The 26495-nt window shown below is 38.1% G+C and overlaps 1 long non-coding RNA gene across 3 annotated transcripts in view; it reads left to right on the plus strand.

Moving 5' to 3' along the window:
• The window catches only part of LOC116529739, a 328070-nt gene that overhangs the window by 46388 nt on the left and 255187 nt on the right, over positions 1 to 26495 (plus strand). For 2 of the 3 annotated variants that reach the window (XR_004259642.1, XR_004259644.1), the window contains exon 1: positions 5373 to 6213. The exons of the other annotated variant lie outside the window; for it this stretch is intronic. This is a non-coding gene — a long non-coding RNA (uncharacterized LOC116529739). Of the gene's footprint in view, positions 1 to 5372; positions 6214 to 26495 lie in introns of those variants that run through there. 3 annotated transcript variants of the gene reach the window in all.

Here is a 26495-nt window from a genome sequence, read left to right on the forward strand (position 1 = left end):
AAAGCTGCATAACATTGCATAGACTAGATGTATAACTTTTTTTTAAAACCACTGCTCTTTTTTTTTTTAAATTTATTTATTTTACTTTAGGTACGTACTATATCTAACATTTCTCCCCATGTTATCCCTCCCCACCCTCCCCTCCTTCCCCACCTCCCATTGTCTCTCTCCTACCCCACCACAACTGCCACCAGTGTATGATGCTCCTCTCCCTGAGTCCACGTGTTCTCATTCAACACCCACCTATGAGTGAAAACATACGGTGTTTGACTTTCTGTTCTTGTGTCAGTTTGCTGAGAGTGATGGTTTCCAGATTCATCCAAGTCCCTACAAGGGACACAAACTCATCATTTTTTATGGCTGCATAGTATTCCATGGTGTATATGTACCACATTTTCTTTGTCTAGCCTATCATTGATGGGCATTTGGGTTCGTTCCAGGTCTTAGCTATTGTACACAGTGCTGCAGTGAACATACGTGTACATGTGTCTTTATAGTAGAACGATTTATAGTTTTTTGGGTATATACCCAGTAATGGGATTGCTGGGTCAAATGGAATTTCTATTTTTAGATCCTTGAGAATCCTCCACACTGTCTTCCACAGTGGTTGAACTAATTTACACTCCGATCAACTGTGTTCCTATTTCTCCACATCCTCTCCAGCATCTGTTGTCTCCGGATTTTTTAATGATGCCATTCTAACTGGGTGAGATGATATCTCAGTGTGGTTAAAACCACTGCTCTTTAGTGACTATTTTGGTTATCTCTTCACTCTAAGATTATTAAAAATTCATATATTTTCTTCTGTTTTTTATATTTTTGAATTTTTAAAAGTACACCTTTAAATCTTCAGACATTCACTTCTGTGCAGGCTGAAATGTCTGGCTGGTAGAAACGCTGTGCATCACTCTATGACACTCTTGTTCTTGTTTTATAACTAATGTGTATGTTTAAGAAACATGGAGAGGCCCATTATCTTGCAGACACCCTTGGATTAATACCTGCTAGTTTGATTTAGGCCTTCAAAGATATTTTTGATAGTAGGTAGTGAATTGCCTTTAATTAATTGAAATACATTGTCAGAATGATGCCAACATTAACTGTTGAGCCAAATTATAACTTAGGGCAAAAACATCTTAATAATGTAAACATTTCAGTAAGAACCAAATTAAATTCCTTTCCTTAAGTATATTTGTTCAGCTGGGTGTGGTGGCTCATGCCTGTAATCCTAGCTCTTTGGGAAGCTGAGGCAGGCAGATAAACTGAGATCAGGAGTTTGAGACCAGCCTGGCCAACATGGTGAAACCTTATCTCTACTAAAAATACAAAAATTAGCTGGGCATGGTGGTGCATGCCTGTAATCCCAGCTACCCAGGAGGCTGAGGCAGGAGAATCGCTTGAACTCAAGAGGCGGAGTCTTGCAGTAAGTTGAGATCGTGCCACTGCACTCCAGCCTGGGCGACAAAGTGAGACTCCATCTAAAGAAAACAAAAATTATATGTGTGCATATTTTAGTGTTCCTTCTATATGAATGTGTATATATATGCATCTCATCATATAAAGGAAGCAAGTGTTTCATTATGTATTGAGGCTTCTAGGGAATTAAAAAACAATATCTACTTTAGAAATTACTTCTGTTTCCATACTGCAAACTCTTTGTTATCCCAGAACTTGTTTTAACCAATATATTCTATAAGCATTGCTAACGAAGAGGAAAAAGAAGACTTACATCGTATTTCCTTTCTGTGGATGCGTGGTCCATAGTAAAATGCCCAGAATTCTTTAGAAAAGTGAAAGTGAAGCAAAGCTCCAGTCAGCTGTTAAACTGAATTTAACCTCTGAGTAACTTCACAGTGCCTGAACCAGAGCTTTCAACAAGGAGATTTACATGGAAAAGGCTGGAAATTTGCTTTAAAATTTACAAAAGAAAATCTTTCAAATAGAAAATTAAAGGTGAAGCAGTTGTCAGACTGCCTTTCTGTGTGTGTCAGCAAAAGAAGACATTATTATTATTATTATTATTATTATTATTATTATTATTACCGAGATAGAGTTTTGCTCTTGTTGCCCAGGCCGGAGTGCAATGGCGCGATCTCAGCTCACCGCAACCTCTGCCTCCCTGATTCAAGCGATTCTCCTGCCTCAGCCTCTGGAGTAGCTGGGATTACAGGCACACACCACTACACCCAGCTAATTTTTTGTGTATTTAGTAGAGATGGGGTTTCACCATGTGGCCTGCTGGTCTTGAACTTTTGACCTCAAGTGATCCACCTGCCTTGGCCTCCCAAAGTGCTGGAATTACAGGCGCGAGCCACCGTGCCTGGCCAACAATACATTATTTTTCTAGGGACAGAGTGCGCTAGGAATTTACACAATAGATAGGCCACATTCTAAGAATGAGAAATTGTGTTTCATAAATCCCCCTAGAGACGACTGCAGAATCATGTGGCCTGAAACAGTCTTTTCATATGTCTCTGATTTTCAGAAAAATATATTTTTGGATTCCTACAAAAAGAGGTGACATTTTATGTTCTCCATAAAAGATTCTCTTGGAAAGTTATTTTATAGTTTCTCTCTTAGACTCATTCCGAAGAGATTTTTTTTGGGGGGAGCTCCAGACAGGAATCATATCTCGTGTAAAAGATGGGAGAGAAGATGGACTGGGTTATTCAGGGTTTGAGGAATGAGCAAGAGAGTAATTTAAAGTTTTTCTTTTTATCACCAGAGTTCTCTCTCTATCCCTCTAAAGTTACTGAGCCCAAACCGAAGAATGATTTTTTCGTTAGTCTAGGGGATATGAAATATACCAGTGCCTGCTTCCACACTGTCTGCCTTCGGCATGCACTTCTAACTACTCTGTGTGTACATATTAGTTGCCAGCTATATGAGTTTCTAGCTCATACTTGTAGTGATAGAAAATGCCTGGCAAGCGTGACATCAACTCTTGACCTGCAAGTCATTATTAATATATCAAACCACTTTTTCTCTCTGAGCTCAAGAGCGTGAATCAAGCAGCTATTACAAATCAATAAGCACTGTCATAGTAGATAAAATCTGATCATCTGAGCCCTTGGTTTCAATCAGCCACTATTCTTCTGTCAGGGGACAAAAGGCTAAGAATTTTAATGCAAAATGGACTTCTGAATCTAGGGAAAAGCCTCCAGAGTGATCTTTCTGTCACCTAAAACTTCCTGAGCATCAGATCCCTCAGGTAATAATAAGTGTGAGTGTGTATCTTCTCACACATCCTTTGCAGTCTACAGTTGTACATAAAGGCTAAGACATTAGGCCAAGAAAATATTATCCTTTATGGATAAAAATAATGATAAGTGACAACCGTAAATGTGCTGTGCAGTAGAACTTTCTGTGATGAAGGTGATCATCTCTGCTGTCCATCATGTAGCTGCTAGCTATTGTGCACTTGAAATGTGATTACTGCTAATGCAACTGAGGAACTGCATTTTTAACTTTATTTAATTTTAAAGAATTTAAATAACCATGTATTTTACAGATCGAGTATCCCTTATCCAAAATGCTTGAGACTAGGAGTATTTCCGGTTTCAACTTTTTTTCAAATTTTAGAATATTTTTACTGAGATACATGGGGTTGAGACCGAAGTTGAAGCACAAAATTCATTTGTTTCATATACACCTTATACATGTGGCCTGAAAACAATTTTATATACTATTTTTAGTAATTTTGTGCATGAAACCAAGTTTGTGTACATGAGGTCAGGTCTCTAATTTCCCACTTATATTGTCATGTCAGTGTTCAAAATGTCCTCAGACATTCACTTTTGTGCAGGCTGAAATGTCTGGCTGGTAGAAACGCTGTGCATCACTCTATGACACTCTTGTTCTTGTTTTATAACTAGTGTGTATGTTTAAGAAACAGAGAGAGGCCCATTATCTTGCAGACACATTGTTGTGGATTAATACCTGCTAGTTTGATTTTGAAGGCCCTCAAAACCTTCAAAAGGTTTTGAATTTTGGAGCATTTCAGATTTTGAATTTTTACATTAAGGATGTTCAACTTTGTGGTAGCTACAATATTAGTCAGGGAAAGTCTATAAAAGTTCCATAGAGATCATCTATTTTATAGTATGATGGAGAGCTAGTGTTCTTACTAAATTATGTGTTTCCCCCTCTGGTATAAGCTTATTTAAAATGTGTAGTATGAGAAAAATGAATATAAAACTTCCAATGTGGCATGCTTTAGTAGTGTATGGAAATGCTGGATGTTGTAATTTTTTAAAAATTATGATATATGGAAACATGGACTGATCCGTAATAAATTCCTCATGTGAACTTATTCACAAAACAGAGACATGATATTTGTTGTAAATATCCTAGCCATTATAAATGTGTATGCAAGAGTCTTTTTATAAGCTGTGAGATCCTACTTTTTAAGTGGAAACTCTATCTTTCGCAGTTTTCTTCTTACATCATTTGACACATTGTAAGTATTCAAAAATTTTTGTTTTTTAAAAAATGAACAGAGTTTGTCAGGTTCTAGTACCCATATGAAGCATCTCTCACCTCTGCTGAGATCAGTGATAAACAGAAAATCAAAGAAGAGTTCTTTAACAAGTAAGTCATCACTTTCTTGCTGTAAAATTGCTGTGGGCTAGTGAACACAGAGAAAGAAACACAAAAGAAATAGTAACACACAGCATTTCTCAGCACATGTTCAACCCTTTTTCCCAAAAGTCATATCAAGTTGTAATCACTTAATTGGTACTTGGTTGTTAGGCTATTTCTGTCATATATGTGTGAGTATAGAAATTCCAAGTGACTCTACTTCTTAACTTAAAATGAACTAAGTATATGTGTTGTTTTCACATTGGGTTCTTAGTCTTCAGCAGGTGTTGCTGAATAAAGTTAATGCCAAATGATTAAACAGAAAATGCTTCTTGGGATTGTTTACATCAGGAAGGATGTCTCCTGCAGTTAATTTTTTTGAGAGGTTATATGTTAGTCTAGACCTCCTGTGTTCTGGACCTAAATAACAGTCTTGCAATCCTTAACTACTGAAGCAGAAATCCCTTTTCTCCTACTTAACAGTAGCAAAATTATGAAAAATTCTGAGAGTAGAATTTTCTCATAAACCCCAGCTATCAGTGGAGACTGTCAAGGCTTGTAAGTCAATTCAGAAGGATTGACTCCTGTTCTTGATCATCGAGTAACATATGGATCTTTGATATTCTCCCAACAGGCCACCTTGTAAATTCTTTCGTCAATGTTATCCTTTTCCTTCTCTTTATTTTTTAGAGCCAGTCTCACTATGTTGCCTAGGCTGGACTTAAACTCCTGGGATCAAGGGATCCTCCTCCCTTAGCCTCCTGAGTAGCTGGGACTATGGGCATGAGCCACTGTGCCTGTCTTATCCCTGTATCGTAACTTCAAATTCCAGGACGAGATACTTCCCATCTGGCTAAAAAACATTTCCATGTGATGTCACCAGTACTTGTGATGTAGAAATCTATAGCAATATATTATCTTTCAAAAAAGTCATATTTATGGCAAATAATTCATGTTGACAGTAAATAAATAGCTAATGATAAGTAGCTAAATAGCTTTTGATGGCTAAATAGCTTGTGAATAGCTTATGATAGGAAGTTTCTCTGTCCACCAAATCTTTCACCTGGTATCAGATGCAAACAAATACGAAATGTCACATGATAAAATATGTGCCTTTTTATCAACTTGTAGCTGTGTGTTAGGAAGGTCTTATACCATCAAAACTCTCCAAGGAAGTTACGTCATATAATTGGGCGTTAATAATGACAGATGGCCGAGAACCTGAGTATTTTAAATTGTTTTCTCTGATTGGTAAAGGTGTCACAGATAACAAAGAAGATTTCAGCACCGTGTTGTGGTGGTATAATTTAGGGGACAGACTCACAATTGGACCGAAGTCTGAAAACCGGTTCATGATCAGTTCAAATTAAATATCATGAATCCTAGCCTGCTCATGAAACTTCTTGTCTGCAATTTTTGCAGCAGGGATTCCTCCATTTTTGTTTGTCTCTATGTTTTAGATGACACGTAAGCGGCTGGTGTCTCAGTGCCATCTGGCACATAATAGCAAACACAGATCCACGACCATATGGTGAAACGCCAGTAGAACGAAGCAGTGGTTCCATTGCATCATAATGTGCTAACACATGGGAGTAAAGATGAGGCCAGCATGATGGAAAGTGTCTCGTGTTGGTGAATTCAGTATTGGGGAATGCCTACTCCAAATCATGGGAATAGCCTTGGGAAGATTTGAAGGCGTACGTTGGTATGTGTAGAGTAAGGTCATCTTGGCTGTTTGTTGGTTATTATTTTGGCTGGTGGTTGTAGTAGGTTTCTGTTGTGCGATACATATTACCACAAATTTAGTGGCTTATAACAGCACCTCTTGTTTCTGTTGGTCAGAAGTCTGGATGCAGTGTGGCTCAGTTGGTTTCTCTGTTTGGGTTTCACAGAGTAAAATCAAAGTGGTAGAGTTGCATTCTTTTCTGAAGGCACTGGGGAGGAATCCACACCCATGTTCATTCAGGTGGTTGGCAGAATTTGGGTCCTTGTGGTTGTGAATTCCTGGCTGCTGTTTCCTTGCTGGCCGCAGACCAGGGGCTGCCCTCAGCTCCCAGAGATCTCTCTGCTGCTTTTGCATGCTGTCGCCTGTATCTGAGAATCAGCAATGGATTGGGCGTCAAATCCTGCTCACACTACGTCTCTCTGACCTTCTTTTCTGTTGCATCTCTCTGACTCTAGCCAGGGCAAGCTGTGTTTTAAAGGTGCAGGTGATTAGTTTGGGCTAACTCAGGCAATTCAGGACAATCTCCCTATTTTAAGGTTACTTAATTATAAGTGCAAAGGCCATTTTGCTGTGTAGGGTAACATATCAACAGGTTCCAGGCATTATGACTGAACATCTTTGGATGGGGTGGGCATTATTTGGCCACCACAGTGACAATCAGGATTCATAGTTTCTTATTAACTATATATTATTAATAATAAGTTTTAATTAACTATATTATTAATAATAAGTTTTAATTAACTATATTATTATTATTATTAACTGTGCTTTAAGAGACTTTTAGTTCTTTCTGTATCTCTCTTGCTTTCTCTCTTTCTCTCCCATTCCTGGAATACTAAAAGAAAAGAAGAGCCCACCTCCCTCCCTTCCCCCCTTCCCCCTTCCTCCCTCCCTCCCTCCCTCCCTCCCTTCCTTCCTTCCTTCCTCCCTTCCTCCCTCTCTTTCTGTCTTTCTTTTCCCATATTTTCTAATCAAGCACAACTTGGTCAACTATTATTATATCTGGAAGCCTGAAAAGCATGATCTGTATGAAGTGAGCATTCCAATGCAAAGGAAATTATAAATTTAATTTGATTAACTAAGTATGCCACTGGATGTGAAGGTGATGCCTTTATTATATCCATTGTTATAGTATTTAATTTTTTAAAAAACATAACAAATTTAGTAAAGGTTTCTGTATTTATAAAAATAACCAGATGCTAACTACCTGTAGGAACGGGTTATGAGAGCTACTTAAATTCTCTTCGTAGTTCATGTTCGTGTCAAGGAAGTCCTAACTTAGAAATTAGCACAGTGACAAGTTAAGTGTAAGTAGATAAAACCTGGTTTTATATGATACCGGTAACATTGGAACAGGAGAACACTGGCAACTTTTTAAAATTCATTCTGTGTGAATTAGTCTATTCAGGCTTTCTACTTCTCCTTGGTAATTTATAATTTTCTAGAAAATTGTTCATTTCACCCGGATTTTCAAGTTTATTGGTATTTGAAAAATGTAATGGATATTATAAAACCATTATATAGATGAATTTTGTATAATTATAAAAATATAATTAAAATATTTTCACTTGTAGCTATATTTATTACTTGTGTTTTCTTTGTTTTGAACTTGCTATTGTTAGTATTTTGTTTCTTTTTCCTTTTGTTTTTATTTTGAGACAGTCTCGCTCTGTTGCTGATGCTGACTGCAGTGGTGTGATCTTAGTTCACTGCAACTTCTGCCTCCCGGGTTCAAGCAATTCTTGTGCCTCAGCCTCCTGAGTAGCTGGGACTACACCTGCCTGCCACCATGCCCAGCTAATTTTTGTATTTTCCATAGAAATGGGGTTTTGCCACATTGGCCAGGCTGGTCTTGAACTCCTGACCTCAAGTGATCCTCCAGTCTCAGCCTCCCAAAGTGCAGGGGTGTTTTTTTCTTTAAAATACTCACAGCAGCACTGTATTTCTGTTTGTTTAATCGACTGTTTAATCAGTTCTGATTTTTTTGTATGTTTATCATGATTTTGAAGTTTCTTTATTTTTTCCCTTTGCTTTACTTGGGTTTATTTTGTTACTCTTTTTCTAGCACATTCTGTAGAAAAAATTATTTAATTCATCTTGTTTTTAATAAATAATTGTATTTGTTTTAATAATTTCAAATTTGTAAATGCTCCTCTGAGAACCACATCTCACTGACTTTGAAATATAGTATTTTTGTTTTCCTCTATTTTTTCTGCTCTGATTTAAAAGCTATACGTTCAATTTCTATTCTTCTATGATGGCCTTTACATTTTTAACAATTAAACTTAGAATTTTTTTCTAAAATGTCTTACGTTATTCAGTTACTTTCTCATTCCATTGGATAATGGAATAAGATAAGAATGTTAGAATATTTTTGATTCTAGGATTCCACTCACAAACTGATCCTCCCCTGCTCCCAAAAAATCCTAACTAATCCATATTATCACCTGGAATTTTTATTTCAACTAATTGTTCATATATTTTTATTTATTTAGATATTGATGATTTTTTTTCGACTTATGTTTTATTTTCCATTGAATTATTTATCCAAATATTTTCTTTTGGATTTGTTTTTCTTCTTTTTAAACGTTACCTTTCAAAGTTGACTTCTGGGAGAATCTATAGGTACTATAATATGCTAAAATGTTAATATACCCATATTATACTTTTACTCTTGAAGAACTTATTTTTATTTTTGAAGTTTCATTGTGTATTGAATTCAAGGATCAAAATATTTTTTCTCAGGATTTAGAAATATTTTTCCATTGCTTTCTTGCATTCTGTGGTATTGATAAAGGTTCTGATGTCATTCTGAGTCTTATTTTTGAAGCTGAAACTTTCTTGTTTTTCTAGTAGATTTTGTAATTTTCTCTGTTGTTATGTTTGGTTTCATGGTATTTTGAGTAAAGTTATATATTTTTTTCCTTCTTGAACTTAGGGAACACTGTCATTTTAAGGACTCTTGCTTTTTTTTTTTTTTTTTTTTTTTTCTCCCTCCCAGCTCTAGAAAATTCTCAGCCATTATTTGTTCTAGTATTGCTTCTCTTTCTTGTATTATTTGCTTCTAGAAATATCATTAGGAGAAAATCACATTTTTGGGTGCCTATTCCAAATATTTTAATTTTTATCTCAGCTTCTCATCTTTTTATACTACATTTAAAATAATCCTTTTGTCTAGTCTTCCAAGTGGCTGATTCACTCTTCAGCTGTTAAGACCATTTACTGAGATTTTATTTCAGGGGTTTAAAAACACAAAATAGGGGTAGTTATAATCTGAGGTTCATGACACATTAAAATCATTGCTCTAGCAGGCTTATTTTATCATTTTTCATAATATAGTGAACATCCTGGAATGTGCTACCACAGTCAATAAAAGAAACCTATGCAATAACTGGCATATATGTTCCTCCCTTGTTTTGTTTCTTTGTTTCTCCAAAAGAAGTGTTCTAAGTTTTTATTTTTCACTTTTAAAAAGTATTCATCACAGAGATATATACCTAAAATAAATGGTTTAGTTTTGCTTCTTTTTATACTTTATTGAAAGCATACTTATGTATGTAGTCTTCTGAGACTTACTTTTTTTACTCATTATTAAGATTCTGATATTTATCCATGTTGTCAATTTTCTGTAGTCCATTCATTTTACTGCTGTACAATATTTTATTACACACACACACACACACACACACACACACACACACACACCCCACTACCTATTTATCCATTCTCAGGTTAATGGCATTTGGATTGCTTTTATTTTTAGAAATTTAAGAGATACTCTACTCAGAGTATATTGAGTAGAAAGGGATTTAATACAGGGTATTAGAGACTAACACAGTTGTTGTAAGGGCTTCGGATCAGAAACCATCAGGAAGACAGCTGCTGGCTTGTGGGAAATCTTGAGGTGCAGGAAGCTGTTGTCAATGGTCTTAGCACTTTGCTCTAGCAAAGTGGGTTACATTTAGAACAATTATCTGATGCCCTAGGCAAAGGCTATTTCTATTCTTTACCAATGCTTCCTGCTTCAATTATAGCTGCTGTTGAAGACTAATGGCTTCTTCTATTTTGCTTTCCAAATTTTACAGATGTGTTTCTCACTAATATCATCTAACCTATAATTCTGTTGGCAAGACATCTGGAAAATATAGTTTCTATTCTGTTCTTCTATGTAGGAGAAATTATAGAAGAGGGTGGGGATCATGCTAAGTTGATCACAGAAAATCTAATACAATATGTGAAAGAGATTTTCTTGAACATAAGTGGAAATGCCAGGTCATAGGATATGTGAATATTTAAACTTACAAGGTAATGACTAATTTCTTTTAAATTTGCATTTTCACTAGAAGTGTCCTATTTCCTATTAATATCACATTGTCTCTACTGTTTCATATCATCTAGCTACTTGATTTTTGCCAATAAAGTGGACATGTTTTCTTAATTACTGATGAGGAGGAATCCTTTAATACATTATTCCCCATGCATTTTCTCTTCTTGAAGTGCCCACTTGACTTTTTCTTGTTTTAGAAATATTTTTCCTATTGTGTTTGTTCTTTATCTTATTAATTTTTAACACTTCTTTAAATATTCATTAGTGACATAGGATTTTAGGCTATTAGTAAGAGGAGAGTTGCTTGTATTAGACTAACACCCTTGCTGCTAAAAAATAATAAATGCTGGAAATTGATATGGTTTGGCGGTGTCTCCACTCAAATCTCATCTTAAATTGTAGCCTCCATAATTCCCATCAGTTGTGGGAGGGACTCAGTGGGAGATAACTGAATAAAGAGCGTGGTTTTCCCCATACTGTTCTTGTGGTAGTGAGTAAGTCTCACAGGATCTGATGGTTTTATAAGGGAGACCCCTTTCACTTGGTTCTTAATCTCTTTTTGCCTGCTGCCATATGAGACATGTCTTTCACCTTCCACCATGATTATGAGGCCTCTCCAGCCACATGGAACTGTGAGTCTATTAAACTTCTTCTTATAAATTACCCAGTCTCAGGTATGTCTTTATCAGCAGTGTGAAAATGGACTAATACAGTAAACTGGTACCAGAAGTGGGGCACTGATATTAAGATTTCTGAAAATGTGGAAACGACTTTGGAACTGGGCAACAGATTGAGGTTTGGAATAGTTTGGAGGGCTCAGAAGAAGAGAGGAAAATGTGGGAAAGTTTGGAACTTCCTAGAGACTTGCTGAATCGCTTTGACTGAAATGCTGATGGTGATATGGACAATGAAATCCAGGCCGAGGTGGTCTCAGATGGAGATGAGGAACTTGTTGGTAACAGGATTATAGGTGACTCTTGCTGTGTTTTAGTAGAGACTGGCAGCATTTTGTCCCTGCCCTAGAGATTTGTGGAACTTTGAACTTGAGGCAGATGATTAGGCATGTCTGGCAGTAGAAATTTCTAAGCAGCAGAGCATTCGAGAAGTGACATGGATGTTGTTAAAAGTATTCCATTTTAAAAGGGAAATGGAGGCTGGCCGTGGTGGTTCATGCCTATAATCTCAGCACTTCGGGAGGCCAAAGCAGGTAGGTCACAAGGTCAGGAGATAGGGATCATCCTGGCTAACACAATGAAACACTGTCTCTACTAAAAAAAAAAAAAAAAATTAGCCAGCCATGATGGCATGTACCTATAATCCCAGCTACTCAGGAGGTTGAGGCAGGAGAATCACTTGAACCTGGGAGGTGGAGGTTGTAGTGAGCTGAGATCATGCGACTGCATTCCAGCTTGGGAGACAGAGTGAGACTCCATCTCAAACAACAACAACAACAACAACAACAACAGCAACAAAAAACAACAGAAAACAACAAAAAAATGGGAAACAGAGCATGAAAGATCAGAAAATTTGCAGCATGAAAATGCAATAGAAAAGAAAAACGCATTTTTGAGGAGAAATTCAAACCAGCTGAAGAAATTTACATAAGGAAGAGCCAAATGTTAATTGCCAAGACAATGGGCGAAGTGTCTCCAGGGCAGATCAGAGACGTTTGTGGCTGCCTCTCCCATCACAGGCCTGGAGGCCTAGGAGAAAAAATGGTTTTATGGGTAGGTCCAGGCCCCCCCCTGCTGTTTGCAGCCTAGGGTCCTGGTGCCCTGCAGCCCAGCCACTCTAGCTATGGCTAAAATGGGCCAAGGTACAGCTCAGGCCATGGTTTCAGAGGGTGCAAGCCCTAAGCTATGACAGCTTCCATGTGGTGTTTAGTCTCTGGGTACACAGAAGTAAAGAAATGAGGTTTGGGAACCTCCACGTAGATTTCAGAGGATGTATGGAAATACCTGGATGTCCAGGTAGAAGTTTGCTATTGGGGCAGGGCCCTTATGGAGCATTTCTACTGGGGCAATGAGAATGGAAAATGTGGGATTTGAGCTCCCACACAGAGTCCACACTGGGGCACTGCCTAATGGAGCAGTGAGAAGAAGCTCACCATCCTCCAGACCCCAGAATGGTAGATGCACCCATAGCTTGCACTATGGGCCTGGAAAAGTCATAGACACTAGACACCAGCCTGTGAAAGAATCAGAATAGGGGCTGTATCCTGCAAAGCCACAGGTGCAGAGCTGCCCAGGGCTGTGGGAACCCACTTCTTGCATCAGTATGACCTGAATGTGAGAAATGGAGTCAATGGAGATCATTCTGAAGCTTTAAGGTTTCATTACCCCTCGACTTTGGACTTGCATGGGGCCTGTAGCCCCTTTGTTTTGACCAGTTTCTACTATTTGTAACAGCTGAATTTACCCAATTCCTATACACCCAGTGTATCTAGGAAGTAACTAACATGCTTTTGATATTACAGGCTCATAGGCAGAAAGGACTTGCCTCGCCTCAGATGAACTTAGGACTGTGGACATTTGAGTTAATGCTGAAATGAGTTAAGACTTTGGGGGAATGTTGGCAAGGCATGATTGGAGTTCATGAGATTTGGGTGGGCCCAGGGTGGAATGATATGGTTTGGCGGGGCCCCCACCCAAATCTCATCTTGAATTGTAGCTCCCATAATTCACATGTGCTATGAGAGAGACATGGTAGGAGATACTTGAATCATGGAAACGTTTTCCCCATACTGTTCTCATGGTAGTGAATAAGTCTCATAAGATCTGATGGTTTTGTAAGGGGAAACCCCTTTCACTTGGTTCTCATTCTCTCTTTGCCTGCTACCATGTCAGACTTGCCTTTTGCCTTTCACCATGAGTGCGAGGCCTCCCCAGCCATGTGGAACTGTGATCCATTAAACCTTTTTCTTTATAAATTACCTAGTCACAGGTATGTCTTTATTAGCAGTGCAAAATAGACTAATACAGTAAATCAATGAAATAAAACAAAACTAAAAATGTGTTAAGCACTGAGAAAGACAATGAAACAGACATAAACTGGATAACACACAACCCTTGTCTAGGCATAGGCAAGATCCACATTCACCTGGTTCCTTTTCCACAGGCACACCTCCATTCATATAACACAAGGAGAGAGCTCAATCAGAGATCAATAGCCTTACTGGGATGATAAGTCAGAGGTCAAAGTTAGGTAGGCATGGCCATACTGACCAAAAATTGGATTAAATCCCAGAAAGGAGGGAGCCACAGTTGGGGAGGGTCCCCAATCTGCATGCAAACTTCGATCAAATTCTTTGCTGACTCCTATAGTCAACATGCATGGGTCAGACTCAAAATAGCTCAAGAATCTAAAACAGCTGGAAGGCTGAAAGGGATAAGCACAGATTTCAATATCTGTCCATAGCTGAGAAGATAGAATTTAGAGTTAAAATATTTTCAGATTACAGGTGCTTCACATGCAATTCACACTTTTCAGTGAAACCTCAAATGAACTATGACTAAGGTATAAACTCCCACAGTGGTACTGAGGGATACAAATAAAACTAAAGCAGACCTGCTTAAACAAAGTATAACACAAAGACTCCACAAGATTAAGGTGACCCACTAGTAATTTAACCATCTGTTAGAAAAAACATCAACAGTTTTTCAGAGAAAGGTAAGATAATCCAGAATTTCTATAGTGTATTTTTATGGTGTCTAGTATACAATAAAAAAATTATGAGGACACAAGAAAAAGGCGGAGGAAGAGAATGAGAGAGAGAAGAGAGAGGGGGGCAGGGAAGAGAGAAAATAGTCAGTAGAAACAGGCCACAGACAATCCACATGTTGTAGTCAGTAAATAAGAGCTTCAAAATTACCTTGCTAAATATTTTTAAAATAGACAAGAAAAGAGGAATATAGTAGGCAAGGAGATGGTGATTTTCAGTAGAATTTCCAAGAAGAACCAAAAGGAAATTCTAGAATTAAAAATGCAGTATTAAAACCAAACATTCTCTATATGAAATTAACAGCAGATGAAAACATTGCAGAAGAGAGGATTCAGTGAAGTTGAAATCAAGCAAGTAGAAATTATCCAAACTGAAGAACAGAGATTTAAAAATAAAAATAAAAAAGGATTTGAAAAACAGTCTTCATAACCTGTGTGAAAATATAAAGAAATCTAACATTAGTGTAAAGGAAATCTCAACAAGAGAAGAATCTGAAAAATATTGGTCAAATATTTTCGGTATTTGAATGAAAATAGTACCCCATGAATATGTGAATCTCAGTAAACTCCAAGCAGGACAAAGGACAGAGGAAACTACTTTCAGACAATTAGGCTGCTGAAAATTAAGATAAAGAGATAAAAAAATCACAAAACAATTCAGAAGGAAAATGAGTATATTACATTTCTGTTTTTTTTAATTCCATTTTATTGCATTTTAGGTTTGGGGGTACATGTGAAGAACATGCAAGATTGTTGCATAGGTACACACGTGGCAGTGTGATTTGCTGCCTTCCTCCCCATCACCTACATCTGGCATCTCTCCCCTTGCGATCTCTCCCCAGCTCCCCACCCCGCACCGTCCCTCCCCTATTTATCCCCAACTGACCCCAGTGTGTAGTGCTCCCCTCCCTGTGTCCATGTGTTCTCATTGTTCAACACCCACCTATAAGTGAGAACATGCGGTGTTTGATCTTCTGCTCTTCTGTCAGTTTGCTGAGAATGATGTTTTCCAGGTTCATCCATGTCCCTACAAAGGACACAAACTCATCGTTTTTGTTGGCTGCGTAATATTCCGTGGTGTATATGTGCCACATTTTCCCTGTCCAATCTATCATCGATGGGCATTTGGGTTGGTTCCAGGTCTTTGCTATCGTAAACAGTGCTGCAGTGAACATTCGGGTGCACATGTCCTTATAGTAGAACAATTTATAATCCTTTGGATATATACCCAGCAATGGGATTGCTGGGTCAAATGGAATTTCTATTTCTAGGTCTTTGAGGAATCGCCACACTGTCTTCCACAATGGTTGAACTAATTTACACTCCCACCAACAGTGTAAAAGTGTTCCTGTTTCTCCACATCCTTTCCAGCATCTGTTGTCTCCAGATTTTTTAATGATCGCCATTCTAACTGGCGTGAGATGGTATTTCAATGTTGTTTTGATTTGCATTTTTCTGATGACCAGTGATGATGAGCATTTTTTCATACGTTTGTTGGCCTCATGTATGTCTTCTTTTGTAAAGTATCTGTTCATATCCTTTGCCCACTTTTGAATGGGCTTGTTAGTTTTTTTCTTGTAAATCTGTTTTAGTTCTCTGTAAATTCTGGATATCAGCCTTTTGTCAGATGGGTAAACTGCAAAAATTTTTTCCCATTCTGTTGGTTGCCGATTCACTCTAATGATTGTTTCTTTTACTGTGGAGAAGCTGTGGAGTTTGATTAGGTCCCATTTGTCTATTTTGGCTTTTGTTGTCAATGCTTTTGGTGTTTTGGTCATGAAGTCCTTGCCTACACCTATGTCCTGAATGGTTTTGCCTAGATTTTCTTCTAGGGTTTTTATGGTGTTAGGTCTTATGTTTAAGTCTTTAATCCCTCTGGAGTTAATTTTAGTGTAAGGTGTCAGGAAGGGTTCCAGTTTCTGTTTTCTGTACATGGCTAGCCAATTTTCCCAACACCATTTATTAAACAGGGAATCCTTTCCCCATAGCTTGTTTTTGTCTGGTTTGTCAAAGATCAGATGGTTGTAGATATGTTGTGTTGCCTGCAAGACCTCTGTTCTGTTCCATTGGTCTATATCTCTGTTTTGGTACCAGTACCATGCTGTTTTGATTACTGTAGCCTTGTAGTATTGTTTGAAGTCCAGTAGTGTGATGCCTCCCGCTTTGTTCTTTTTGCTTAGAATTGACTTGGCTGTGCAGGCTCTCTTTTGGTTCCATATGAAGTTTAAGGTGGTTTTTTCCAGTTCTGTGAAGAAGGTCATTGGTAGCTTGATGGGGATAGCATTGAATCTGTAAATTACTTTGGGTAGTATGGCCATTTTCACGATATTGATTCTTCCTAACCATGAACATGGAATGTTTCTCCATCTGTTTGTGTCCTCTCTTATTTCGTTGAGCAGTGGCTTGTAGTTCTCCTTGAAGAGGTCCTTTACGTTCCTTGCTAGTTGTATTCCTAAGTATTTTATTCTTGTTGTGGCAATTGTGAATGGAAGTTTGTTCTTGATTTGGCTCTCTTTAAGTCTGTTATTGGTGTATAGGAATGCATGTGATTTTTGCACATTGATTTTGTATCCTGAGACTTTGTTGAAGTTGCTTATCAGTTTCAGGAGATTTGGGGCTGAGATGATGGGGTCCTCTAGATATACAATCATGTCGTCTGCAAATAGAGACAATTTGACTTCCTCCTTTCCTATTTGAATACCCTTTATTTCTTTTTCTTGCCTGAGTGCTCTGGCTAGAACTTCTAATGCTATATTGAATAGGAGTGGTGAGAGAGGGCATCCTTGTGTGGTGCCACATTTCAAGGGGAATGCTTCCAGTTTTTGCCCATTCAGTATGATATTGTCTGTTGGTTTGTCGTAAATAGCTTTTATTATTTTGAGATACGTTCCGTCAAAACCTAGCTTATTGAGGGTTTTTAGCATAAAGGGCTGTTGAATTTTGTCAAAGGCCTTCTCTGCATCAATTGAGATAATCATGTGGTTTTTGTCTTTAGTTCTGTTTATGTGGTGACATACGTTTATAGACTTGCGTATGTTGAACCAGCCTTGCATCCCCGGGAGGAAGCCTACTTGATCATGGTGGATAAGCTTTTTATGTGCTGTTGCAATCGGCTTTCAGTATTTTATTGAAGATTTTTGCATCTATGTTCATCATGGATATTGGCCTGAAGTTTTCTTTTCTTGTTGAGTCTCTGCTGGGCTTTGGAATCAGGATGAGGTTGGTCTCATAAAATGATTTGGGAAGGATTCCCTCTTTTTGTATTGTTTGGAATAGTTTCAAAAGGAATGGTACCAGCTCCTCTTTGTATGTCTGGTAGAATTTGGCTGTGAACCCGTCTGGTCCTGGGCTTTTTTTGGGTGGTAAGCTCTTAATTGCTGCTTCAATTTCAGACCTTGTTATGGGTCTGTTCAGGGTTTTGGCTTCTTCCTGGTTTAGGCTTGGGAGGAGGCAAGTGTCCAGGAATTTATCCATTTCTTCCAGGTTTACTAGTTCATGTGCACAGAGTTGTTTATAATAATCTCTGATGGTGGTTTGTATTTCTGTGGAATCTGTGGTGATATCCCTTTCTTGTTTTTTATTGCATCAATTTGGTTATTCTCTCTTTTCTTCTTTATTAATCTGGCTAGTGGTCTATTTTGTTGATCTTTTCAAAAAACCACCCCCTGGATTTATTGATTTTTTGAAGGATTTTTTGTGTCTCTATCTCCTTCAGTTGTGCTCTGATCTTAGCTATTTCTTGTCTTCTGCTAGACTTTGAGTTTTTTTGATCTTGCTCCTCTAGTTCTTTCAGTTTTGACGATAGGGTGTCAATTTTTGATCTCTCCTTGCTTCTCATGTAGGCACTTATTGCTATATATTTTCCTCTAGAGACTGCTTTAAATGTGTCCCAGAGATTCTGGTATGTTGTGTCTTCATTCTCGCTGGTTTAGAAGAACATCTTTATTTCTGTCTTCATTTCATTGTTTATCCAGTCAACATTCAAGAGCAAGTTGTTCAGTTTCCATGAAGCTGTTCGGCTCTCGGTTAGTTTTTGAATTCTGAGTTCTAACTTGATTGCACTGTGGTCTGAGAGACTGTTTGTTATGATTTCCGTTCTTTTGCATTTGCTGAGGCGTGATTTACTCCCAATTATGTGGTCAATTTTAGAGTAGGTGTGATGTGGTGCTGAGAAGAATGTATATTCTGTGGATTTGGAGTGGAGAGTTCTGTAAATGTCTACTAGGTTTGCTTGGTCCAGGTCTGAGTTCAAGTCCTGGATATCCTTGTTAATTTTCTGTCTGGTTGATCTGTCTAATATTGACAATGGGTATTAAAGTCTCCCACTATAATTGTGTGGGAGTCTAAGTCTCTTTGTAAGTCATTAAAAACTTGCCTTATGTATCTGGGTGCTCCTGTATTGGGTGCGTATATATTTAGGATCGTTAGCTCTTCTTGTTGCATTGATCCTTTTACCATTATGTAATGTCCTTCTTTGTCTCTTTTGATCTTTGTTGCTTTAAAGTCTAATTTATCAGTGATGAGAATTGCAACTCATGCTTTTATTTGCTCTCCATTTCCTTGGTAAATCTTCCTCCATCCCTTTATTTTGAGCCTTTGTGTATCCTTGCATGTGAAATGGGTTTCCTGGATACAGCACATCGATGGGTTTTGGCTTTTTATCCAATTTGCCAGTCTGTGTCTTTTAATTGGGGCATTTAGTCCATTTACATTTAGGGTTAGTATTGTTATGTTTGAATTTGATACTGCCATTTTGGTGCTAGCTGGCTGTTTTGCCCATTAGTTGTTGCAGATTGTTCATTGTGTTGATTCTCTTTACCATTTGGTATGTTTTTGGAGTGGCTGGTACTGGTTGTTCCTTTATATGTGTAGAGCCTCTTTCAGGACCTCTTGTAAAGCTGGCCTCGTGGTGACGAAATCTCTGAGTACTTGCATGTTCACAAAGGATTTTGTTTTTCCTTCACTTATGAAGCTTAGTTTGGCTGGATAGGAGATTCTGGGTTGAAAGTTCTTTTCTTTATGGATGTTGAATATTGGCCCCCACTCTCTTCTGGCTTGCAGGATTTCTGCTGAGAGATGGGCTGTGAGTCTGATGGGCTTCCCTTTGTGGGTAACCCGACCTTTCTCTCTGGCTGCCCTTAGTGTTTTCTCCTTCATTTCAACCCTGGTGAATCTGATGATTATGTGCCTTGGGGTTGCTCTTCTTGAGGAATATCTTTGAGGTGTTCTCTGTATTTCCTGGACTTGAATATTTTCCTGCCTTGCTAGGTTGGGGAAGTTTTCCTGGATAATATCCTGAAGAGTATTTTCCAGCTTGGATTCATTCTCTTCATCACATTCAGGTACGCCTATCAAAGGTAGATTAGGTCTTTTCACATAGTCCCACATTTCTTGGAGATTTTGTTCATTCCTTTTAACCCTTTTTTCTCTATTCTTGCCTTCCCGTTTTATTTCATTGAGTTGATCTTCGACCTCTGATATCCTTTCTTCTGCTTGGTCAATTCGGCTGTTAATACTTGTGCATGCTTCGTGAAGTTCTCGTGTTGTGTTTTTCAACTCCATCAATTCACTTATATTCCTTTCTATTTTGTCCATTTTTGTTAGCATTTCATCAAATCTTTTTTTTACGGTTCTTAGTTTCTTTGCATTGGGTTAGAACATGTTCTTTAAGCTCACAGAATTTTCTTACTACCCACCTTCTGATGTCTGATTCTGTCATATCATCACACTCTTTCTCTATCCAACCTTGTTCCCTTGCTGGCAAGGAGCTGTGATCCCTTGTAGGAGGAGAGGTGTTCTGGTTTTGGGTGTTTTCATCCTTTCTGCGCTGGTTTCTTCCCATCTTTATGGATTTATCCACCTGTCGTCTTTGTATCTGCTGGCTTTCAGATTGGGTCTCTGAGTGGATGTTCTGTTTGTTGATGATGAGGTTATTTCTGTTTCTTGGTTTTCCTTCTGATAGCCTGGCCCCTCTGCTGTAGGTCTGCTGAGGTCCACTCCAGGCCCTGCTTGCCTGGGGATCACCTGCAGCAGCTGCTGAACGGTAACCATTGTTACCAGTTTTCTTCTTCTGCTATCTTTGTCCCAGAAGGATACCTTCCAGGTGTCAATCTGATCTCTCCTGTATGAGGTGGCTCTGTGGATATACAGGGGTCAGGGAGCTGCTTGAGTAGATGGTCTCTTCTTTATTGGAGCTCAAATGCTGAGCTGTGAGCTCTGTTGTTCGTTCAGAGCTGCTGGGCAGGTATGTTTAGGTCTGCTGCAGCAGAACCCATAAACCGCTTTTTGTTCCCAAGTGCTCTGTCTCAGGGATTTAGGGCTTTATGAGTTTCCATTATGCTGCTGCTGCCTTTTTTTTTCCCTTCAGAGCTGCCCTGTCCAGCAAGGAGGCAGCCTAGTCACTGTCTGCCTGTAGAGCCTTTGCTGAGCTGCTGTGGGCTCTGCCCAGCTGCCGAGTGAACTTCCCTGCAGCCCTGTTTATATGGGTGTAGTTAGAACTGCCTGGGCAAGGGTGGCCCGCCTCTGTTAAGGTGGAGTCTCTGTAGTGGCGGGCTGCCTCAGCCATGGCGGGTTGCCTTGGCAACGGCGGGCTGCCTCAGCATTGACTGACTGCCTCCGTAGTGGTGGGCTGCCTCGGTAATGGTGGATGCCCCTCCCCTACAGAGCTGGACCGTCCTGGTTCAGCTGCGCTTGCTGTGAAACCCTCAATCCAGAGAGTTTCTGATTGCTGTTCTTTTGTGGGGTTGGAATCAGCCGAGCCTGATCGCCTGGCTCCCTGCCTCAGAGCCTTTTTTTTTTTTTTTAAGTTGGTGTTCCAGTTGCCTGTTGAAGAGGCGCCGGGGTCTTCCCATAAGGCAACTCACTGAGCTGACTTCAACAGCGACACTGAGATCGTGGTGCTTTTTTTGCTCTGGAATCTACTGTCCTGGTTCCCTGCTCAGTCCCCTTTTTAAACAGATGAATGGGCGACTTCCCGTGGCTGCAATCGCCAGCCAAAAGGGCACCCAGACCGGTGTATTTTTTACGGAGAACCACTGCTCCGGAGCGCTGACAAAGCAGCTGCGTGGGGCAAAGCAGTGGCACCAGCTGGCACAGCCGTGCTGGCGGAAGCAGCTGCGCTGGCGACCTGTGGAGCTCCTCCGTCTGGGAATTTCCTAGTCTGTGGGCAATAAAAATGCGGCGTCCACTCACCTTCTGCCCTTTCACTGGGAGCTGCAATCCTGAGCTGTTTCTAAACAGCCATCTTGTATCCAGCCACATTCCTGTTTTTCTGTCAATTTTTCTTTGTTCTTCCCATTTTTCACAATTTTTTTCTATATCGGCGGTACGAACTTTTAATCTGTGGTATATATTGTGAACATTTCTCCCAGGTTGTCAGTTGTCTTTTGACTTTATGGTATTTTTTTCTCGTACAGTAAAACTGTTCTATGTAGTATATTCATCATTTTTTTCTTTTATTGCTTTTGAGTTTTGAGTTATAGATAACTTTTCTACCCACCAAGATTAAAGATGAATTAATTCATACTTTTTTCCCAGTATTCGTGATTTCATTTTTAATGTTTAGATCCTTAGTCCAATTAGAGTTTGTTCCTATATATTGTGTGAGATGTGGGTCTAATTTTATTTTCTGTCCAAATGATTATTCATTTTCAAGGAACCATTTCTAAAAATATCTATTCTTTCTTCCAGTGATTTGAGATGGCACCTTGATTATATACTAAATTTTCATAGATATTTGTGTTTATTTCTGCACTTTGATTCGATTCTACTGATTTATTTCCTTTTTTATGTGCCAGTGACATAATATTTTAGAGTTTTTATAATATGTTTTAATGTTTGGTAGGGCTAGTTCTTATAGTTGTTTCTTTTGTATTATTTTCTTGAACATTTGTGCATGTTTGCTTTTTTTCATACAAACTTCACTATGAGCTTGCCTGTCTCCTTAACATTGCTCTTTAGTATTTTTATTGAGATTGCATTGAATTTATAAATTAATTTAGGGAAAACCTCTTTACAATGTTGAATCAAGGGAAGGGGCTTTATCTATTTTTTCAAACTTATTTTTGTGTCTTTTAGGGATGATTTGAAATTGTCATCATATAGGTTTGCACATTTCTTGTTAAATGTCACCCTGTCTTTAATCTCTTTTGTTACAATGGTGAAAGAGCTTCTCACCACCATATATCTTCTAACTATTTATTGTTTGTATATATAAAGGTTATTGATTTTATATTTTGATAGGTTCCTGAATTCTTTTACAATTTAAGTTAGTTTTATCATTGATTATCTGGGGAGTTCTACGTATAATATATTACCATCTGCAGATAGAGATAATTTTATTTCTTCTTTACCCATTCATATATCACTAACTACTTTCTCTTGTTTAATCATATTGGTTAATAGTCCAGTGCAATGATCAATCGCAGAGATAGTGAAAATCTTTGCCTTATTCCTCAGCTAATGTTTTTCCATTAAATAACATCATGACCTTACCATTTTAGACACATGTCTTTATCTATCTCCATCTCCATCTCTATCTCTATATTTCTGTCTCTGTGTATCTATATCTCTAGACAGATAGAGAATATTATGTTATGAAAGTAATTCTTCATTCCTATTTTTTGAGTATTTTCTCTTAAGGAATGAGTGTTAATTTTGGTCAAAAGTTTTTGTCAGCATTTATGAAGATAATCATGTTTTACGCTTTATGACTATGGTGAAATATATTAATGTGGTTTCTAATATTGAGCCAAATTATATTCTGAGAATAAAACCTAATTGGTCATTTCATATTACTTCCTTAAAGTGGTGTTGGATTCTGTCTGCTAATATTTGGCTTGGGTATATTTGCACTGATATTTATTGGTGGGATTAGTCTCTGGTTTTCTTCTTTGCATAACCTTTATCTGCTCTATCAACTGATAACATATTTACTTCAAAAAATAAATTTGGGAGTTTTCTTTCTTTTTCAATTCTCTTAAGTAATTCATGCAGCAGTGGGATTATTTGGTGTTTGAGTATCACAGTGAAACCATTTGGGTCTGGTGTCTTTTGGTATAGTTTTCTTTAATTCTTCCATGATCATAATCTGTTTAACGTTTTTAGTTTTTGTTTTCTTTCTTGGTTTGTGTTTTCTCACTATAAAGCCTTGCCACTGGGGGCAGGAGGGAGGAAGTATGATAGATTGCAGATTTGGTAAATTTGGAATTTTGGTATTCTGAGCCTTTAAGTAATGTTGTAATGGTTAATTTTATGTGTCAATTTGACTGAACCGCAAAATGCCCAGATACTTGGTAAACATTATTTTGGGTATTTATGTGAGGGTGTTTTGTGATCAATTTAACATTTACATTAATAGACTGAGTAAAGCATAGTGCCCCTTCTTATAAGAGTAGGCCTGATCCAATCAGTTGAAGGTCTGAGTAGAAAAAAATCAAACTCTCCCAAAAAGTAGAGAGAATTTCTACTTGCTTGACTGTCATAAGCTGAGGCATCCATTTTTCCAGAAAATGAAACATCAGTTCTTCCTAGGTCTTGGACTAGAACCATACCCTTGGGTCTCCTAGGCCTCCAGCTTCTCAACTGCATGTCTGGGGACTTGTCAGCCTCCTAATCACATGAGAATAATTCCTTATATATAGTTGATCCTTCACAATGTGGGAGTTGGGGTGCCAACTCTCCTGTACAGTCAAAAATTTATGTGTAACTTTTAATTTCCCAACAAGTTAACTACTAATAGGCTACTATCCACTGGAAGCCTTACTGTTAACATATACAGTTAATTAACAATGTTTTCTGTTTTTTGTATTATATATTTTATCATTATAATAAAGTAAGCTAAAGAAAAGAAGTGTTGTTAAGAAAACATAAGGAAGAGAAAATATATTTACTATCCACTAAGTGTAAGTGGATTATTATAAAGGTCTTCACCCTCATCATTTCCACACTGAACAGGCTGAGAAGGAGAAGGAGGATGATGGGTTAATATTGCTGTCCCAGGAGTGGCAGAGGTGGAGGAGCTGGAAGGACGAGCAGGAAAGTCAGGCACACTTAGTGTGACTTACAGGAATACACTACAATTCTTGCCTGACATTTTGCTTTTTCATTTCTCTAAAAATGTTTGTACATCATAGATGGGCCCATGTTATAAAACAAATCAAAGACAGTGTTGCATAATCAGAATCCTTCTGCCGGATTGTCTAATGTCACTGTGTTTTCTGGCACTGCTTCTTCTACATCTTCTTCATCATCCAGCACAGGTTTGTAACCATTCATCTCCATCAAGTCATCTTCTGTTAATTTCTCTGGTGTGACATCTATCATCTCCTGAATTCTCCAAGATCCATATCTTGAAACCCTTCATATCCCACCTTTTTTTTTACTTGGTCATGTCCACAATCTCTCATGATTTCCTTGATTGGCTCTTTGTTAAGTCCTGTGAAGTCATGTACAATATCTGGATACGGTTTTCTCAAGCAGAAATTCATTGTTTCAGGTTTGATGGCTTTCATGACTTCTCTAACAACTATGGCATCTTCAGTGGCATAATCCTTCCAGGCTTTCATAATGTTCTCTCTACAGGGGTTCTCTTCCATAGTGTTGACAATCCTTTCCGTAAAGTACCATGTGTAATGACCCCTAAAGTTTCCATGATCTAGAGGCTGAGCTAGACACATAGCTTTTGGGAGCAAGTAGACTGCTTTGATGCCTTTGATGTTGAACTTACAAAGTTCTGAGTGGCCAAGGGCATTGTCAAATATAAAAAGAACGTAAAAGGCAATCTTTTACTGGCAGGGTATTTCCTGACTTGAAGGACAAAGCATTGGTGGAACCAATCCAGAAAAATGATTTTTGTTGTTCAGTCCTTTTTGTGCCATCAGAAGACTAGAAGTTGGTATGTATCTTTTCCCTTCAAGGCTTGGGAGTTAGCAGCTTTATAAATAGGGGAATTCCTAATCATAAGCCTGACTGCACTCGCACAAACAGGAAGAGTTAGCCTACCCCTTTCTACCTTAAATCCTGGTGCTTGTTTCTCCTCTCTACTAATAAATGTTTTTTCGTGAATTTTTTTTTCCTGAATAGAGCACTTTTGTCGTATTAAAACCTGTTAAGGCAGATATCCTTTCTTCTCAACGATTTTCTTAATGGCATCTGGGAACTTGTCTGGTTAGCTGAGGATGTTTTTCTTGTTATCTTGTGTTTTTTAAAGCCAAACCTCTTTGTAAAATTATCAAACCATCCTTTGCTGGCATTAAATTATCCAGCTTTAGATCCTTTACTGTTTTTTTACTTTAAATTGTCAAATACTGACTTTGCCTTTTTTCAAATCATTTTAGTGTATAGGCATGCGTTTCTTACAGCAATCCTGTACCCAAATAAAAGCTACATTTTCAATACAAGATGAAAAGATGTTTTGCAAAACAAAAGCAAGGTTTTCCCACCTGATGTGGTAGCTGCAGTGATGGCTTTAAGAATCTCCTTTTCTTTTTTTTTTAATAACATTCCTTATCCTGGATTAATTTATCTGTGCAATGGTGGACAACCACAGCTGCACACCTCAATCAAGCAAAGCTGCACATCTATCAAGCAATTGAACTTTTTCTTGTAATGTCATGACTTTGTTTCTTGGGAGCACTTCCAGTATCACTCATGGCACTTTGTATGGGTCCCACGGTGCTATTCAAGGCTTATGGTATTGCACTAAACTTTGATTGATGAAAAATGCTTGAGAACTGCAAGAGATCGCTTTTTACTGTAATATAAAATTTTCTGAAGAGACAAACGGCTCATGTGGAGATGATTAGTGATTAGCATCACGTGGCTTTTTAAGAGGATATTCCCAACTCTTGAGCTCACCACAATAGCAACAGGAAAGGGCTACAAAATTATTATAGTACTAATACTGTGTGAGTATCACAGTCAGTTTTATACAGTTATAATTTAATACTACATCTTTCTATTTGAATATATGTTTCTGTTTCTCATATATATGTACATGTATGTGTATATATTACATGCACATATATGTATATGCATGTGTATATATGTATACACACACACACACACATACACACATATTTCTGTTTCTCTGAAGAATCCTCACTAATACAGATTTTGGTACCAATAGTGGGATGCTGCTGT

This window comes from Sapajus apella, unplaced genomic scaffold (assembly GCF_009761245.1).
Source record: "Sapajus apella isolate SASKATOON/1434 unplaced genomic scaffold, GSC_monkey_1.0 scaffold63, whole genome shotgun sequence".
Classification (NCBI taxonomy): Eukaryota; Metazoa; Chordata; class Mammalia; order Primates; family Cebidae; genus Sapajus; species Sapajus apella.